The sequence below is a fragment of the Triticum aestivum genome, chromosome 2A, assembly GCF_018294505.1.
Source record: "Triticum aestivum cultivar Chinese Spring chromosome 2A, IWGSC CS RefSeq v2.1, whole genome shotgun sequence".
Taxonomy (NCBI): Eukaryota; Viridiplantae; Streptophyta; class Magnoliopsida; order Poales; family Poaceae; genus Triticum; species Triticum aestivum.
This window is the reverse complement of record NC_057797.1, coordinates 471,636,783-471,652,324: the sequence shown is the minus strand read 5'-3', so window position 1 is coordinate 471,652,324 and position 15,542 is coordinate 471,636,783.

Below are 15,542 nucleotides of genomic sequence, written 5' to 3'. Positions count from 1 at the left end.
CTCCACCGACGTACTTCTTCCTCCTATATATATCCACGTACCCCCAAACGATCAGAAGAGGAGCCAAAACCCTAATTCCACCGCCGTAACTTTCTGTATCCACGAGATCCCATCTTGGGGCCTGTTCCGGAGCTCCGCCGAAGGGGGCATTGATCACGAAAGGCTTCTACATCAACACCATAGCCTCTCCGATGAAGTGTGAGTAGTTTACTTCAGACCTACGGGTCCATAGTTAGTAGCTAGATGGCTTCTTCTCTCTTTTTGGATCTCAATACAATGTTGTCCCCCTCTCTTGTGGAGATCTATTCGATGTAATCTTCTTTTTGCGGTGTGTATGTTGAGACCAATGAATTGTGGGTTTATGATCAAGTCTATCTATGAATAATATTTGAATCTTCTCTGAATTCTTGTATGTATGATTGGTTATCTTTGCAAGTCTCTTTGAATTATCAGTTTGGTTTGGCCTACTAGATTGATCTTTCTTGCAATGGGAGAAGTGCTTAGCTTTGGGTTCAATCTTGCGGTGTCCTTTCCCGGTGACAGTAAGGGCAGCAAGGCACGTATTGTATTGTTGCCATCCAGGATAACAAGATGGGGTTTTCTTCATATTGCATGAGTCTATCCCTCTACATCATGTCATCTTGCTTAAGGCGTTACTCTGTTTTTAACTTAATACTCTAGATGCATGCTGGATAGCAGTCGATGAGTGGAGTAATAGTAGTAGATGCAAGCAGGAGTCGGTCTACTTGTCTCGGACGTGATGCCTATATACATGATCATACCTAGATATTCTCATAACTATGCTCAATTCTATCAATTGCTCAATAGTAATTTGTTCACCCACCGTAGAATACTTATGCTCTCGAGAGAAGACACTAGTGAAACCTATGGCCCCCGGGTCTATCTTTATCATATCAATCTTCTACTACTTAGTTATTTACTTTGCTATTTACTTTGCTTTTATTTTACTTTGCATCTTTATCATGAAAATACCAAAAATATTATCTTATCATATCTATCAGATCTCACTCTCGTAAGTGGCCCTATAGGGATTGACAACCCCTATTTGTGTTGGTTGCGAGGATTTATTTGTTTTGTGCAAGTACGAGGGACTTGCGCGTAGCCTCCTACTGGATCGATACCTTGGTTCTCAAAAACTGAGGGAAATACTTACGCGGTGCTAAAAGAGGTAGCAACCGGCGTGCCACCGGATGCTTAATCCACCGCTGAAGCCGCGATCGACTGGATCGCTTAGGGCGACGGGCAGCGGGGAGCGAAGACGTTGCGGGAGCCGACCGATACTGGTTCAACGGTTGCCGCAGAAGGATGTCGTGGATGCACGCCCGAAAGTGGGTCGCCCCGCGGACGGGGAGCGCCTCGATGTCGAGGGGAGCTTCTTGAAGCCAAGCGGAATCATCGGCGATGAAAACAAGCGCGCCGAGATCGATCTCGCGGCCCTCAGTCAAACCTCCGCCGGAAACCATGATGATGGGACTCAGAAAAATCGCAACCTCACCGGAAGTCGCTAAGACACCTGCCCCAGGTGGGCGCCAACAGTCGTGGTTCTAAGTATGATAGTAGAAAGGGGGTACGTAGGAGGAGGCAAGATCCTAGCTACGATGAGGTTGTGCACGCAAGATTTATGAGTTCAGGCCCTTCTCGAAGGAAGTAATAGCCCTACATCTTGGTGCCCTGAGGCGGTCGACCGGATTATGCGTGAAGTTACAGGTGGTGCCAACCCTTGTCTCAGTGGAGGGGGTGGCCTATATAGAGTGTGCCAGGACCCCAGCCAGCCCACGTTACAAGGAGTTCAATGTACATAAAGGTGAGGTGTTACTGGTAACGCCAGCAATAAAGACATATAAATGATCATTAACACTACGGAGTGAACGCCTGACCTTTGCCATCCTGAGTGACTTTAGATCTTCTGTATTCCGAGTGGTTTCTTGTACGGTCGAATGGTGATATACTGGTCGAATGGAATTGGGTTATCCGAGTGGAATTGTTGGTCGAGTGGGTTGCACTCTGAGGAGATTCCAGTCAGTGGAAACTGTTGTGCTTTGAATGTTGCTGATCTTTGGGTAGTGTCCTTGGGACGGGCGTCTAGGTCAGGCCTATTACCCTACCCTAGGTACATATCATCGTCAGGCCGCGCCCCCACCCCTTGTCCAATTTGGTTTGGGCAGGGGGAGGCACCCGCCACCTCGTGGCCCTTCTTCCCTCTCTCCACTAAAGCCCAATAAGGCCCATTAACTTCCCTCGGAGAATTCCCGTAACTCTCCAGTACTCCGAAAAATTGCCGAATCACTCGGAACCATTCCGATGTCCGAATGTAGCCTTCCAATATATCGATCTTTACCTCTTGACCATTTTGAGACTCCTTGTCATGTCCGTGATCTCATCTGGGACTCCGAACAAACTTCAGTCATCAAATCACATAACTCATAAAATAAAATCATCATCGAACGTTAAGCGTGCGGACTCTACGGGTTCAAAAACTATGTAGACATAACCGAGACACCTCTCCGGTCAATAACCAATAGCGGAACCTGGATGCTCATATTGGTTCCTACATGTTCTATGAAGATCTTTATCAGTCGAACCGTTATAACAACATACGTTATTCCCTTTATCATCAGTATGTTACTTGCCCGAGATTCGATCGTCGGTATCTTCATACCTAGTTCAATCTCATTACCGGCAAGTCTCTTTACTCATTCTGTAATGCATCATCCCACAACTAACTCATAGGTCACATTGCTTGCAAGGCTTATTATGATGTGCAATACCGAGAGGGCCCAGAGATACCTCTCCGATACTCGGAGTGACAAATCCTAATCTCGATCTATGCCAACCCAACAAAAACCTTCGGATATACCTGTAGAGCATCTTTATAATCACCCAGTTACGTTGTGATGTTTGATAGCACACAAGGTATTCCTCCGGTATCCGGGAGTTGCATAATCTCGTAGTCGAAGGAATATGTATTTGACATGAAGAGAGCAATAGCAATAAAACTGAATGATCAACATGCTAAGCTTACGGATGGGTCTTGTCCATCACATCATTCTCCTAATGATGTGATCCCGTTCATCAAAAAACAACACATGTCTATGGTTAGCAAACTTAACCATCTTTGATTAACGAGCTAGTCTAGTAGAGGCTTACTAGGGACACGGTGTTTTGTCTATGTATCCACACATATATCCAGTTTCCGGTTAATACAATTCTAGCATGGATAATAAACATTTATCATGATATAAGGAAATATAAATAACATCTTTATTATTGCCTCTAGGGCATATTTCCTTCACGACCTCCCTCGCACTCGGACGACGCCATCCCTTGCGCGGGATCAGCCCTTCCTCTGCCAGCTCTTCCAACCGCCGACGGTGACGTGAGACAGGATCCAATCCCCCAACGCGCTGAAATGGCCTTCCCCGCCTTCTCCGCCTTGGCTGTGGAGTACCTCACCATCGCTACGCACTCGGGTGGAGGAGAGGAGCGGAGAAGTCGGGAGGAGAAAAAGGGGATCTGAGGCCCGGAACTTTGCCTCCAAATCTTTTATACCACCAGACAAAATCCTCAGTCGAATCTCCCACTGCAAAACCCTGGATTGATGATATGTCTCCAACGTATCTATAATTTTTTTATTGTTCCATGTTGTTATATTATCATTCTTGGTTGTTTTACAATCATTTTATAGCAACTTTATATCATTTTTTGGGACTAACCTATTGACATAGTGCCCAGTCCCAGTTGTTGTTTTTTGCTTGTTTTTTACTTCGCAGAAAATCAATACCAAACAGAGTCCAAACATAGCAAAACTTTTTGGAGAATTTTTCTGGACCAGAAGACACAAGATGGGCCGAAGAAGTACCAGAGGGGTACCCCGAGGGGAGCACAACCCACAAGGGCGTGCCTTGGGAGTTATGCCCACCTTGATGGCCTCCTGCACCGCCTCTTTGCTCTATAAATACCTCAATATTCAAGAAATCCTAGGGGAGTAGTCAAAAATCAATTCCAGCCGCCGCGAATTCCAGAAACCACAGATCCAATCTAGACACCATCATGGAGGGGTTCATCATCCTCATTGGTGCCTCTCTGATGATTCGTGAGTAGTTCATTGTAGACCTACGGGTCCGTAGTTAGTAGCTAGATGGCTTCCTCCCTCTCTCTCTCTCTCTTTTGATTCTCAATGCAATGGTCTCTTGGAAATCTATTTGATGTAACTATTTTTGCGGTGTGTTTGTTGGGATCCGATGAACTTTGAGTTTATGATCAGATCTATGTTTTTATCCATGAAAGTTATATGAGTCTTTTGATCTCTTATATGCATGATTACTTATAGCCTCGTATTTCTTCTTCGAAACTTTGGTTTAGTTAGGCCAACTAGATCGATTTTTCTTGCCATGGGAAGAGGTTCTTTGTGATGGGTTCGATCTTACGGTGCTTGATCCCAGTGACAGAAGGGGAACCGACATGTATGTATCGTTGCTATTAAGGATAACAAGATGGGGTCTATTTCTACATAAATAGATCTTGTCTACATCATGTCATCGTTCTTATTGCATTACTCTGTTTCTTCATGAACTTAATACACTAGATGCATGCTGGATAGCGGTCGATGTGTGGAGTAATAGTAGTAGATACCGGCAGGAGTCAGTCTACTCATCTTGGACGTGATGCCTATATAATGATCATTGCCTGGATATCGTCATGATTATTTGAAGTTCTATCAATTGCCCAACAGTAATTTGTTTACGCACCGTATGTTATTTTTCTCGAGAGAAGCCACTAGTGAAATCTACGACCCCCGGGTCTCTTCTTTATTATATTTGCCTTTGAGATCTATTTTTATTCACTTATATTTCCAGATCTATTAATCCAAAAGCCCAAAAATACTTTGCTGCACCTTTATTTTATTTTGCATTTATTCGCGGTCTATTTATCCAATCTATCATATTTTTATCCCGTCAACTCGGCAATTTATGGCACCGTTACCCGAAAGGGATTGACAACCCCTTTAACACATCGGGTTGCAAGTATTTGTTCTTTGTGTGCAGGTACCGTTTACATAATGTTGCGTGGTTCTTCTACTGGTTTGATAACCTTGGTCTCATCACTGAGGGAAATATCTACCGTCGTTGTGCTGCATCATCCCTTCCTCTTTAGGGAAATACCGTCGTAGTTAAAGCCGCATCAATTGACGGCCCGCACAGCAAGGCTTTGCACAGGGCAAGCGCAACACGTGGCGGGGATCGTGCATGCAAATCGAGGAGAAACTCCCCCACCCACTTTCCCACTAACGCACGACGTTACCGCCTCAGCGCGCGAACGCGCAAATTCAAATCCCGTGATTTCTGGGACAAATCAATCTGATTGATTACCAGCGATTCCTTTCCTAAAAGGCGCACGTCAGTCCGACTGACAAACCTCTGCGGGGACCCATGCACTCGGCCACGTTAAACACCCGACTGAAATCCTCTTCAAGATTGTTATGTGACGAGCTTGACGCCCCTCTGCGGGTTCACTCGGCCCTCTCGGTAGGCTCCAAGGCGCATGACTCGTAAACCTGGACTCGTAGGAGGCCTGCGCTGGCGTTCCCCTACGATGAGGAGTGGCGTCTCTCTTGAGAGTCAGACCAGGCGCTAGCGTCGCCACTTGAATTGTAATGGCATGCCCTCACTCGGGCCCCTAGTCTATATCCTCCGAGAGACAAAGCGAATTCCACCAGGTTTGTCTCGATGATCAATAACACCTGATCATCTGGGTAAACCTAAAGTCCATAATCTATTGTGTTTTCGTCTAAGGAACAACAAATCATGGTTCGGAAACATATTCTGAGTGCCCCTGCAGCACTCGGACTCAACCGAAGGGTCGGTTTGTTTGTCCTACGAAATCCCAACCAATTCGGGGGATAATGATGTGGTCACCTATTATAGGCAGGGTCATGGACCCATCATTTGGGACCCACATAGAGCACATCAGCACCATAGGTAGGTCTCTGTACCGTGCCAACATTCGGATGCATACATCTGGAGGTTCACTCGGATGCCTCTGCGGCACTCGGACGATCACACATCACTCGGCGGACGGACCACCACTCGAACATAGAGGACAATGGGACGTCTTGGGAGCTGCAACGGTCAAGGAATACTAAGTCATCCACTAAATAGAGTTATAGCTACCATTACCTGTAACTACTGTAGTAGAGGCCCATTACACTAGTAACTGTCCCATTCAATGACATTAATTGCCTTGGCGGCGTGAAAGACATGGGGCTTGTAACACCCACGATGCGGCTATATCTCCCACATGTCGGAGCATGACTTAGACGCATAACCGCATAGTAGGCATGCTGCAAGAGGGGTAATATTTACACATCCCATGTACTGAATAAGAGAGGGATAAGGAGTTGGCGTACAATCGCCACTTCACACAATACATAAATATAGCATTACATCATCCAGAATACAATCAAGTCCGACTACGGAACCAAAATAAAAGAAGACCACCCTAATGCTAGATCCCCAATCGCCCCGACTGGGCTCCACTACTGATCAACTGGAAACAAAACAACACTACGAACACGGCCTTCTTCGAGCTCCCATCTGAGCTCAGTTGCGTCACCTGCACTGGTATCATCGGCACCTGCAACTGCTTGGAAGTATCTGTGAGTCACGAGGACTCAGCAATCTCACACCCGCGAGATCAAGACTATTTAAGCTTATGGGTAGGAAAAGGTAGTAAGGTGGAGCTGCAGCAAGCACTAAGCATATATGGTGGCTAACATACACAAATAAGAGCGAGAAGAGAAGCAACGCAGCGGTCGTGAACTAGAAGTGATCAAGAAGTGATCCTGAAACTACTTACGTTCAAGCATAACACCAAAACTGTGTTCACTTCCCGGACTCCGCCGAAAAGAGACCATCACGGCTACACACGCGGTTGATTCATTTTAATTAAGTGAAATGTCAAGTTATCTACAACCAGATATTAACAAATTCCCATCTGCCCGTAACCGCGGGCACGGCTTTCGAAAGTTCAAACCCTGCAGGGGTGTCCCAACTTAGGCCACACAAGCTCTCACGGTCAATGAAGGATATTCCTTCTCCCAGGAAGACCCGATCAGACTCGGAATCCCGGTTACAAGACATTTCAACAATGGTAAAACAAGACAAGCAAAGCCACCCGAATGTGTCGACAAATCCCAATAGGAGCTGCACATATCTTGTTCTCAGGGCACATCGGATAAGCAATTCGTACAACTAAAACCAACCCTCAAGTTTCCCCGAAGTGGCGCTGCAAGGGGCTCTAGATTGGACCAACACTCAGACGAGCACTAGCCCGGGGGGGTTTAAAATAAAGATGACCCTTGAGTCTGCAGAACCCAAGGGAAAAAGGCTTAGGTGGCAAATGGTAAAACCAAGGTTGGGCCTTGCTGGAGGAGTTTTATTCAAGGCGAACTGTCAAGGGGTTCCCATTATCACCCAACGGCGTAAGGAACGCAAAATTAAGGAACATAACACCGGTATGATGGAAACTAGGGCGGCAAGAGTGGAACAAAACACCAGGCATAAGGACGAGCCTTCCACCCTTTACCAAGTATATAGGTGCATTAATTAAATAAGAGATATTGTGATATCCCAACAATAACCATGTTCCAACATGGAACAAACTCCAGCTTCACCTACAACTAGCAACGCTATAAGAGGGGCTGAGCAAAGCGGTAACATAGCCAAACAACGGTTTGCTAGGAAAGGTGGGTTAGAGGCTTGACATGGCAATAATGGGAGGCATGATATAGCAAGTGGTAGGTATCACGGCATAGCAAAAGAGCGAACAACTAGCAAGCAAAGATAGAAGTGATATCGAGGGTATGGTCATCTTGCCTGAAATCCCGCAAGGAAGAAGAATGAGTCCATGAAGAAGACAAATGGATGTAGTCGAACAAATCCTCACAAATGCGACATTATCGAAACCAACCTGAAGAAGCAACACCGGAAATAAGCAAACAATCATGGTAAACAACCATCACATAATCATGGCATGATGCACAATCAAGTATGATTCATGTCCGGTTTAATGCGGCATGGCATGGCAAAATACACAAACAATCCTAAAAATTAAGTGGAGCTCAATATGCAACGAGTTACATATTGACGAAACACCACATCAATTATTTAGTTCCCTCCCGTTTATGTACCCAACAATTTTAAATGTTGTTAAACATGGCAAGAGGTGAAACATGAGTAAAATACACAGTTAGGCATTTTAAATGAGGCCAGAAACATCAAACAACAATTCCAGTAAATCCTCATGTGTATTTAGCAATTTAAAGCAAACAACAATATTTAACCATTTTAAATGTTGTTATCACGATGCGAATGACATGTGCAAGTTTTATGCAATTTTATGAAAATGTTGATAAGAGCATGTTATGAAGCATTTTTCATCGTGGCGGAAACGAAAGGGGTGCCATGGCAACGAATCCGAAAATGATGCCACGGCACCATATCGGTTTCGGTAGCTCATGGAGATACCCGTGCAAAAGGAAAAGTGATGGGAGCATGTCAAAAGATGGTTGGGAGATCCCGGTTATCGGGTTCCCACGTGTCGACGGCATGGCAACGAGGAGGAACAACTAACGTTCACGGGCGAATAGAACATCCAACCATGCCTCTCATACAACACAAGCATTCATCCATGGGCGGTCGTTCTCGGTGGTTATACCTTCGAAGCATGCGTTCTCGGAGCGGTTCGGGTCAAGCGGTGTAGTCGTTCACGATCATCGTGGGTAGTAGTGGTACTCGGCGATGGTAGAGGAAGTAGTTGTTCACGCGACGGTAGTCGAACTTGAAGGTTCCGTTACACAGGTCTTCGGCAATGGTAGTGGTACACATTTCGTAGTCGTACACATTCAGTAGATGTTCGAGGTCACGACGAGGATCTTGACATCCACGGGGTCTTCACGGGTCGACGGTAGGGTTACACGTTTGTAGTCATACACTCTCCGTATATGTTCGGGGTTGTCACCGTGCGTAGTCGATGTAGTTGAACTTGGCGTAACCAAAGGGAACTTGGCGTTCGGAGTCCGGGTCTTGCGGGTGGTGTACTTGGTGCTTGTGGTTCCAATCCGGGGGTGCATGCGTCCACGGTGACACTGCATGGTGCAAAGAGGCGACGACTTGGGCGGTTTTGGCCAAGGACTCGGGCAGCTTTTGTAGGAGCTCGATGGGGCTTGCTGCTACTCGTTTCCTTCACCAGGTGACAGACCGAAGGCGCAGTGGCACTAGACGGCGAAGTGGACGTGCTACTCGTGCCCTGCGGAGGCAGCGAGGCCAGGGAGGCCCAGCAGCGAAGCAAGGCTCGTGAGCAGAGGAGTAAGTCGTGGCGCTGGCACACAGGGGCCCCGCTTCCTGGTGGTACTCCGACGAAGACGGTCGGAGCATCGCTGGTCGACGGGCGCGACGCAGCGGGAGGGCGCCACGGCGCGCGGGGGAATAGGGTAGCAGAGAGGCGCGGAGGCGCCAGAGGAGGGCGCCGGCAGCGGAGAAGTTCCAGGGCGGCGGCTTGGTCGCGGGGTCGAGCTGCAGCAGCTCGCGTGCTCCGGCGTAGGCAGAACCCACAGCGAGGAGGAGAAAGGGAGCAGGGACGCGCGACTGCTTGGTAGCGGGGCGCTTGGTCATCGGTGAGGTGGCCGTCCGGCCGAGGAGACGGGCGCGAGGTCGGGGTCCTGACCATGAGGATCGCCGTGAGGAAGAGAGCGGGAGGAGGGAGAGATGGGGATCCAGTGATGCGGGAGCGGCAACGGGACATGGCAAAATGGCAGCGGCCTGCAGGGTCGTCGGCGCGGGCGCCATGGCCGGAGACCAAGGTTCAAGGGCATCGGGCATGGGGCGCTGCCCCTCTACGTGCGTGTGTTGTGTGTGTGGCGGCGTGAGCAGGGGAACAAGGGAGAGGGGGTCACGGCTCAGCCTCGGGCCGGCTAGGTCAGGCCGCAGGTGGGCCTTGGAGGCTGCGAGGGGGCTAGGGGAGGTTGGGCTGGCGCAGGAGGTAGGGAGGCCCAGCTGGGCTGGCTTCTCTCCTCTCTCTCTCTAATTTCTTTAACAGAACAACACTAGAGATAAGGAAAAGGAAGAGGGGGTTAGGGAAAGGAATTTGAGTACGCGGATAAATTTCCCGGACTCGCAAAAATACGAGGAATTTGACAAAAATGGCCTGAGGATTTTTAGAGGAAGTAAAATCCACACGCATTGGATTTAACTCGGCAAGTTCGAATTTCAAAACCCATTCAAAAGAACTCCAAATGGGTTGAAATCATAGGAGGTGACCCTACACAATATATGTGATTTATGGGGCAGATTTGGAACATTTATGGGTAAAGTAAAATTGCCACTCAATTTTACTAAAAGGCCCCAAAGGAAGAAGGGGAAGTTGAGAAGGATAAAAGGAAATTTGAAGGACGGTGCATATGTGTTTGTGGGTGATTCCAAGCAAATGGAATGGTTTAATATAGCTCCCTAAATATCGGGAGGGTATGTTATAAAGAGAACTCACCATGTGAATTCCCTCGATTTAAATGGATCAAAGATCCATACCATTTATTTAGTTGAGATAAAAAAATGACATGATGACATGATGCAATGCAAATGATGCAAAGATGAATGCAACAAGCAAAAACAAATCACACAACGAATCTCAGAAACCCTGGAAGGCATCTGAAGCTCCGGTCTTGGGGCGTTACAACACTCCACCACTACAAGAGGATCTCGTCCCGAGATCTAGGATGGCACCGGAAAAAAAACGGAAGACAAAGAGGTAAAACTAAGTTGCTTCTTTGACCAATGAGTGAAACCAAAGAACCTTGAGAGGTTGGAACAAATTGAAAGAAAGAATGTAACGAAGATGAACAAATTTGAAAACACTCCATTGGAAAAGAGGAACAAGGAACATTACGAGAACCTTGTAGGTTGAAAGACATAAGAAAAAGGGTTGCAATGGACAAAAGTACATTCAAGCACTCCAGTTGGAACGAGATGTCCAAGGAGCGATAAGGATCGATTACGACAACACTCCGGTAGAAACAAGATAGAGGAGGAAAAATAATAATATAATTTGGACAGCACTCCGACTGTAAATGGAAGGAATAGAACATGAATTTGACAAGGTGAGAGGATACTTGATGAAATCAACAACACACTGCCTCCGAAACTATTGAAAGAATGGCACAAGAGGTAAGAAAGGTTTTCAGACAGCACTCCGGTTGAGAATGGAGGCAAAACTTGACAGAACGGGAAGAACTTGAAAAGAGGGCACGACACTCCGGTTAAAAGGATAAGCATGAAAAGAACACGGTCCTCACAATTCGAGATGATGTTAGAAAAGAGCAACATCACAATGCCTCTGGAAAAATGGAATAGAAGGTAGATCGTCAGAACAAAAGAACGGAGAAGAAAATGACAACTTCTACCACAAATGAGTTTGTAAAGCACCCTTCCAAGAAGGTTATAACGGAGTTGTTGGAAACCAACAACGAAAAGAGTAAGCTTGTTGTGGGCTTATGGAAAACATCTTGAAATCTTGAGGTGAAATTCTGCCACTAACGAAAAACAATAGATTGGATTGATATGAACAAGGAGACGAGAAACTTATTTCACCGGAAGGATAAATGAAGAACTTGGGTCGTTTATAACCACCATAAATAGCAAAATCCTTAGGGAAAACTTTAGGTGAAATATAACTTAAGATAACTCCAATGAAGAGATTGACGGATTGAAGAGATGTCTTGAACGAAGAGAAAATGATGGATTTAAATATGTCACTCTTTGAAAACTTGTGAATCATGAAACCCGAAGGGAAATTATCAAGAATGACATAACACCACCTCAAATGATAAGGTAGAAAGAATTGCACTTCGGAATGCAAGATGAAGAATGCTTGAACTCCTCAAAACAAGACATGTGTTGATCACCATGTTTATTTGAGAGTATAGCTTGGCGGATCATAACTTCGAGAGAAATCTTGAGGACAATTGAAGAATGAACAGAATCCTTGATGAACCACCCTGAAGAACTCTGGTAATAAAAGAATGATCAAACGAAAGGTAAGTTGAAAGGAACTCCGGTAGGAGCCTTGCAATGATTTAGATGGAGCTTCGTGGTAAAATAGTTTAGAGATCTTGGAACTCCGGGAAAAGTATGAAGCACTTGAACCGAGAATTTACTCATCGTGAACAAACTCTAGAAGAATGAATCAATCACTTGGATGAAGCAAGAATAAGAATTATGTTATGCGTATCCTTCACCAATTTAAATCGATGACAAGCAATGGATTTGGCATACTACTTATTCTCGAGGAAAGGATTAAGATAGATATAGCGCAAACTTGGGAAGGTCTTCAACGAACCACCGGTAGGATTTGGAAACAACGAGTGAATTAATATGAGAACATAGGAAGAGGAATCTTGGACTAACCACCGTAAGAATTGAACAAGAAAGTAGCAAATCCACAATTCACCGGGAAGAATTGGAAAACGAATGAAGATACTTGAAGGAATTCACATACAAGTGAACGAAGAGATCCCAAGTTGATTAGAGAATACTTGAACGATGCACTGGGAAGATTTGGAGAACGAGAGCTGAAAGCTGAGTATAAATAAACCCGAAATGGTGGCCTTTGGAGAATCAAATTGAAAAGAATCTTGAATTGCTCCGGATAGGTGAAAAGAATTCTCCCAATCAAAACAATTATGAGAGGATGGCATCAAGCTAGAATCACGAATCATCGAGAGAATGGACAAGATTGAGAGAGAAAAATCTCCTTCGGTCTTCAAATCCGAGAATGATGACGAGAAACACCTTCATGAATTGTTGAGATACTCTAGGATGAAAAATGGAAAGGTTGAACCAACGACGAAAAGAATTTGACAGATCTTTGAGAAATACAAATGACCGATGATAATTCATTCTTGCGTCAAACTTTAGAAGATTTGAGAATAGCTCCGAGAAAAATTAGAAGAGCCAGGTAAGATCCTGGGAAAAGACATGTGGGTTAGGGCCCACTCAAAAGAAACACCATTGAACGAATACTTGAAAGATATTGCACTGGTTGAATTGAATAACTTGAATGAGATAACAACCTCGAAAGAACTTGAGCGAATAGAGAATGGAAACTTGAATCTTCTGAGATATCTTCAGCACTCCGGAACAATTGAATAGCGAGAAGTGAATGATTAATAGGTGCACCGGCATGAGAAAACATTTGAAACAAGGAAAGGATATGATCGACAAATCTTGACTTGAATCCATCGGAGAAGAAAGGGAACGGGGAATGATGAACTTGAAGCCCCCTTAGCATCTTCATAAGAAACACCGGGTATAACATTGAAAGAAAAGACTGAAGAGACTTCTCACAAATAAAATGATACATGATTAAGAAATCTGAATCCTTGAACAAAAAGGGTGGGTGGGCGGGAAAAACAAGGACAACTTCGGGCGGATGAAACAAACACCGTTGAGAAACTTAGAATTGATCTTGCGGATGTTGAAATGATCGGTTCCACTTGAAGAGAAGCACACCGGTTGAAAAGGATTGACATGACAATCTCGATTATTAGGAAGGATTAGTATTCACATAGAAATATGAGAACGCCGCTTAGGAAAGGTATGGAATCAACACTTGACTTCGAAGCAACTCAAATACCACAAATCAAAACAAAAAACAAAGGATTGACTTGCAGAATAAGCCAGAAACAAACATATGATAGATCCCATATCGTATCATGTGTTTGTTGGAAGATATTCTAGGAGCTACTTGAATTCCCACTTACAAACTCCCGAAACTTTCTAGTTATGCAATCAGCTGTTGGGGATACAGGGGAAGCATAATATCTCACCCAAAACTAGCAAATCCTACATCCAGTTGTATCCATCCTTCAACACATAACCAATAAACCTTCGGAAATCGTTTACCTCAACCTTCGAAAAGCATCTGTTATACAAGTTATGGCAATACTCCCAAACTCCTGCCCCAGTACTGGGTGGCGTCGAGGTTATCTCACCAACAACTGCATAAAAGAGATTTTCGATGTCAGCGAACTCAGGCATTCCAGAACAGCAACGATAAAATTGTGACGACAACACCTCGGAGCTCAACTCCACGGGACACTGCCACAACCCCTAAATGTCAGGAGGCACCAAGAACAATGTTCTCGTCACAAAACCATCGGAATGATTCGAAGATACCCGCGTGATCCTAAAAAAAATTAGTGAAATTTGAGAAGAGAAGAGTCAAAACTCTACGTCAGGAAGCCTCGCCAGAGAAACGAAGGGGCTGAGGAGTAAAAAGAATCCTACTCTCTGATATATATAATCCTATAAGACTCAAAACATTTTTCTAGACTCAACAACGCCAACGATTCGATCAAGCAGGGGGCTCCTAAGTCGGGGAAGGCTCTGATTACCAACTTGTAACACCCACGATGCGGCTATATCTCCCACGTGTCGGAGCATGACTTAGAGGCATAACCGCATAGTAGGCATGTCGCAAGAGGGGTAATCTTTACACATCCCATGTACTGAATAAGAGAGGGATAAGGAGTTGGCGTACAATCGCCACTTCACACAATACATAAATATAGCATTACATCATCCAGCATACAATCAAGGTCCGACTACAGAACCAAAATAAAAGAAGACCACCCTAATGCTAGATCCCCAATCGCCCCGACTGGGCTCCACTACTGATCAACTGGAAACGAAACAACACAACGAACACGGCCTTCTTCGAGCTCCCATGTGAGCTCAGTTGTGTCACCTGGACTGGTATCATCGGCACCTGCAACTGTTTGGAAGTATATGTGAGTCACGAGGACTCAGAAATCTCACACCCGCGAGATCAAGACTATTTAAGCTTATGGGTAGGAAACGGTAGTAAGGTGGAGCTGCAACAAGCACTAAGCATATTTCGTGGCTAACATATGCAAATAAGAGCGAGAAGAGAAGCAACGCAGCGGCCGTGAACTAAACGTGATCAAGAAGTGATCCTAAAACTACTTATGTTCAAGCATAACACCAAAATCGTGTTCACTTCTCGGACTCCGCCGGAAAGAGACCATCACGGCTACACACGCGGTTGATTCATTTTAATTAAGTTAAGTGTCAAGTTCTCTACAACCGGATATTATCAAATTCCCATCTGCCTATAACCGCGGGCACGGCTTTCGAAAGTTCAAACCCTGCAGGGGTGTCCCAACTTAGCCCATCACAAGCTCTCACGATCAACGAAGGATATTCCTTCTCCCAGGAAGACCCGATCAGACTCGGAATCCCGGTTACAAGGCATTTCGACAATGGTAAAACAAGACCAACAAAGCCACCCGAATGTGCCGACAAATCCCGATAGGAGCTGCACATATCTCGTTCTTAGGGCACACCGGATAAGCAATCCGTACAACTAAAACCAACCCTCAAGTTTCCCCGAGGTGGTGCTACAAGGAGCTCTAGATTGGACCAACACTCATAGGAGCACTGGCCGGG